Source organism: Babylonia areolata, chromosome 24 (assembly GCF_041734735.1).
Source record: "Babylonia areolata isolate BAREFJ2019XMU chromosome 24, ASM4173473v1, whole genome shotgun sequence".
Classification (NCBI taxonomy): domain Eukaryota; kingdom Metazoa; phylum Mollusca; class Gastropoda; order Neogastropoda; family Buccinidae; genus Babylonia; species Babylonia areolata.
Window position 1 is genome coordinate 34,881,621 of NC_134899.1, and position 5,000 is coordinate 34,886,620.

The 5,000-nt window shown below is 41.9% G+C and overlaps 1 protein-coding gene across 1 annotated transcript in view; it reads left to right on the plus strand.

Moving 5' to 3' along the window:
• The window catches only part of LOC143298941 (uncharacterized), a 243,577-nt gene that overhangs the window by 20,435 nt on the left and 218,142 nt on the right, over positions 1 to 5,000 (plus strand). The window contains exon 2 of the mRNA XM_076611981.1: positions 4,888 to 4,913. The gene's annotated coding sequence lies outside the window, so the exon portion shown is untranslated. The remainder of the gene's footprint in view (positions 1 to 4,887; positions 4,914 to 5,000) is intronic.

The window sequence follows — 5,000 nt, forward strand, 5'->3', positions numbered from 1 at the left end:
CATTTGCGGTCGGGCTTTGAGGTGCCGTTTCCACATGGTCTTGTATCCTGGGGAAAAGACACCTTGCTCCTCATTTTCCTCACTCAACCCAGGTGTGACTTCGGTCGTGGTAGATAAAGTAGGCATCTGGAGAGGACAGGGCCCTGCTTTGTAATGCCGAGCTCCGAGATACAGTGGATAAAATGTCACTGACATGATGGCTTTATGGGACATTTAAGCATTTATGGGACATATAAGCATTTAAATGTATTTTACTTTGATTTGCTAGAGGCACTTTACTCCCATGAGCCCAGAGTTCATCCAGGTACCTGACTTCGGTAGGTCTGAGAAGGTCAGTATCAGTATCAGTATCAGTAGCTCAAGGAGGCGTCACTGCGTTCGGTCAAATCCATATACGCTGCACCATATCTGCAAAGCAGATGCCTGACTAGCAGCGTAACCCAACGCGCTTAGTCAGGCCTTGGAAAAAAATAATTAAAAAACCCCATAAAAATAAAAGAAAATAAAGGAAATAATTTTTAAAAAGTAGTAATAATAATAAATAAATAAATAAATAAGACAGTCAAAGCGGCAGAAGGAAAGGTTTGGGCCCTGGCCCCCTATGCCGAGCCCTGGACACAGAGAACAGTGAACAGACAGCCCGCATTGCCGCAAAAAAGCCACGGAACCTCTAACCGTTTACATATTAAGGAGGGTGTGAAAACGAGCAATAGCTGACCGTCATCAGATAAGTGATTTTGCGAGGATGAACTGCCAACGTTAGACCAAAGACTACCAAATGACTTCGGATTATTATGTCCATGTGTAATTCAACCGATCACCGTGGACGTTTAAATTAAAGCCTTGCTCTTTACCTATTGTACTTAGATATTCATCCCGAATATTCATTTTCGTTTCTGCCTTCTATCTACCCACTTATCATCAACTCACCATTGAGCCCTCAATCACCTCCTCTTAAAAACGATAATGTTCAAATGTGAACATTAATACTTTAACTAACAAAATGTCTGCACCACCAGTATACCAGTATGTGACGGTGCATTGAACACAGTTCCTCCTCGTTCTCATTACCTCACGTTTTTGGCGAGTGCAATGTCATAGCCTCTCTGTCTGTCTGTCAGTCTCTCTCTCTCTCTCTCTCTCTCTCTCTCTCTCTCTCTCTCTCTCTCTCTCTCTCTGTCTCTGTGTGTGTGTGTGTGTGTGTGTGTGTGTGTGTGTGTGTGTGTCTCAAGGGGCCATTCTTTTATTTGAATATACTATCCGTATCCCCCACTCTCTCTCTCTCCCAGTCTTTCTCTCTCTCACACCCTCTCCCTTTCGCTCCATGTTCTTCTCTCTCACTCTTCGTCTATCTCACTTTCTCTCTCTCTCTCCTCTCTCTCCCCCCTAACGCCCCCCCTCTCTCTCTCTCTCTCTCTCTTTCTCTCTAGCCACATTTCCTAATTGTCAGGACGGAAGGGGGGAAACTGTGAGGGTGAAGGTCCCCAATGTCAAGGGGTCACGTCACATCGAGGCAACTGTGACCCCAGCCCTTTCTCTGGACGGCCCCGGATGCCCGTGTGGAGACCCCCACCCCCACCCCCACCATATCCCCACCCCACCCCCCTCTTTCTCCTAAGCCCCATCTCCTCCACCCCTCCGCACACCCTGTTTCCTCCACATCTGTCTTTTCCACCAATCAGATGGCCCAACCCTACCCTGGTTTCCATAGTAACTGGCTGAAGGCTTGAGTCAAATGGTGAAAGTGACGGTGGTTTGTAGCCTAGCAGGTAGTTTATTCAACACACACACACACACACACACACACACACACACATGCATATATATATATATATATATATGTATATATATATATATATATATATATATATATATATATATATATATGTCTATTTCGTTTTTGATTGCGTATAGGCAATTAACAAAAGTACGTGATACTATGTATGAAAGCAAAGAGGGGCATAATAACTGAAACACGAAAAAAGCAAAGAAAAAAAGGTGAAAAGAAAAAAAAAAAAAGAAGAAGACAATACACAATATACAAACATAGAGAGGGCACATACTTCGATAAGTGAATAAATCGTTTGAATACGTTATCAAATACAGGAGAAAAATAAAAGAAAACAAAACAAAAAACATCAATTCCACCCAAAATATATCCTTTGGATATGTCACAGCACATGTACTTTCTTTACTCAACAATAAACCATTTGAAATTTGCACCGTTAAAAGCAAGGCAAACTTAGTGATGCTAAAATAGTGCAAGCAAGCATAGATTTGGTTCAAATTCATTATAAAAAAAAAAAGAAAAGAAAAAAAAAAAGAAAAATAAGCGCCGCTGAGATTCCTCATGCAAACCTATCCAGGTTCTGCAATCCCATTACCACTCAGCGATGCATTGTTTAAATATCAGAACTCCAGCATATAAAATTAGTTCGAAGACCTCGGTTATGATTTCATTAACCTCAGGTGTTTCTCGTTCTAGCATAGAAAAGTGAAACGAACATGAATTAAGTGATAACGAAATCCGTTCTTCATTTGACCAGGACGAACCATTTCTGAACTTAAAAAAAAAAAGCCATTCTGCGAGGATTGGTGGTTTCAGATTACTCCGTTTTTGTTTCTGTTTTACTCCGATTAATCGTGCTGGATTGATGGCCATTTTATGAGGGTTAACGCTGTCAGATTGACTGGCCGTTTTTTGGTCACGTTTCATCGGTTCAGACCAATGTCTCCTCGTTAACAAGAATGACTTTTTTTTTTTTTTTTTTTAGGGTGACAAAACACAATTCAAATTTATTCCCGGGTCTTTTTTTTTTTTTTCAAATGATTGGATAAAACGACACTGTAACTTCCCCTGTACCCCCCTGTCACATGGGCTGTTAAGCTAATGACAGTAAAGAGTCAAAGTGTCTCTCTCCTCTCTCTCTCTCACGTACACACACACTCACTCACACACACATACTCTCTCTCTCTCTTTCACACACACACACACACACACACACACACACACACACACACACACACACACACACACACACACACTCACTCACTGTCTGTCTTTCTTTCTCTCTCTCTTTCATACATACACACACGGGAGGATATGGCGAAAAGGTGGGGGAACGGAGGTGGAAACAAAGAGACACAGACATAAAAGAATGAATACCCGTTTGCACGTCATGAGTTTACTGTTCTCATACTAATAGAGTTGCCGACGACCTTTCAGCCACACCTTATACGCACCCACATTTTTTTTCCCTTCTTCTTTTCAGGTCGACAAAAACACATGTGGATGACGGATAGATAGACAGGAGTGGAGTGGAGTGGAGAGGTTGTATGGAGGGTCACGGGGGAAGGGGCAGGGGGTTGCGGGATTCTGAGGTGGGAGTGTTTGGAGATGGATAATCTTGGTTACGGCATCGCTTTCCTCTATTGGAAGACATGCACCGACTCCAGACTTCGCTATCAAAAGATTCGGTTCGATATGCAACTGAGCGGAAGCAGGTTTAGTGGAAACACGTGTTTGTCCATACCCGTCTTTCCCTTTGGCCTTTGATTTTCTACGTCCCTTTCTCTTGTTCTGGACTCTGGAGGAGGGAGGTGTCAGAATAGTGTCAGACGCTTATATGCCAATACAGTGACAGTGTGGGTTCTGCGTTCGAATCCCGCCCTCTCTCACTTTCTTCCAAGATTGACTTAGACAATCAAACCGAGCATCTAGTCTTTCGAGTGAGAAGTTAAACTGTGGTCCTGTATGCAGCACGCACTTGGCGCACTGAGAGTGCACTGGCGCATATGGAGTTGTCACAACGCAGTGACGCCTCATTGAGAAACTGAAACTTAAAAAAACAAAACTTCTTGATCTTCTTCTACTTCGTGTTCTTCTTGTTTTTGTTCGTGTTCCTTTCTTATATTTGTATTTGTATTTCTTTTTATCACAACAGATTTCTCTGTGTGAAATTCGGGCTGCTCTCTCCAGGGAGAGCGCGTCGCTACACTACAGCGCCACCCTTTTTTTTTGTATTTTTTCCTGGGTGCAGTTTTATTTGTTTTTCCTATCGAAGTGGATTTTTCTACAGAATTTTGCCAGGAACAACCCTTTTGTTGCCGTGGGTTCTTCTACGTGCGGTAAGTGTATGCTGCACACGGGACCTCGATTTATCGTCTCATCCGAATGACTAGCGTCCAGACCACCACTCAAGGTCTAGTGGAGGGGAAGAAAATATCGGCGGCTGAGCCGTGATTCGAACCAGCGCGCTCAGATTCTCTCGCTTCCTAGGCGGACGCGTTACCTCTAGGCCATCACTCCACTATATATATATATATATATATATATATATATATATATATATATATATATATATGTATATATATATATATATATATATGCTTCTTGTTCTTGGTCTCGTTCTTCTTGTTTTTGTTCTTTATGTTCTTGTCCTTGCTCTTCTTCTTCCACTACCACCCTGTTCTTCTTCTTCTTCTTCTTCTTCTTCTCCTTCTGCTCCTCCTCCTCTCGTTCTTCTTCCGTTTCTTTCTTTCTTTCTTTCTTTCTTTCCTTTCCTTTCCTTCTTTTCTGGAGTCAACGTTTTTGGGGTTCCTGAAATATACGTTGAACATTAGAGTTTAGTTACTCCCATTTCCGTGCATTTGCAGGACTGTGTCTTTTTTTTCACATAAGCAAATATGATTTGTGCATTTGGAAGTTACATGACTATATTGCTTTGAATATATATCATTGTATGTCAGAATGATATCGGCATTCTTATATTTCTCGTTCGTTTGTTTCTTCTTTTTTTTGTACGTTTCATGTGAGAGGAGCATCTTCTTAAGTTCCATGCTTCAGATATTAATGTTATTCATGTTCTCTTTTTATTTTCTTTACAGGGTTGTGACGTGGAAGTGATTCATAGGTGAGTGGTCTGTGTCTGTGCGTGCGTGCGGGTATGTGTGTGTATGTGTATGTTAGTATGTGTGTGTGCGTGTGTATGGGTGTATAC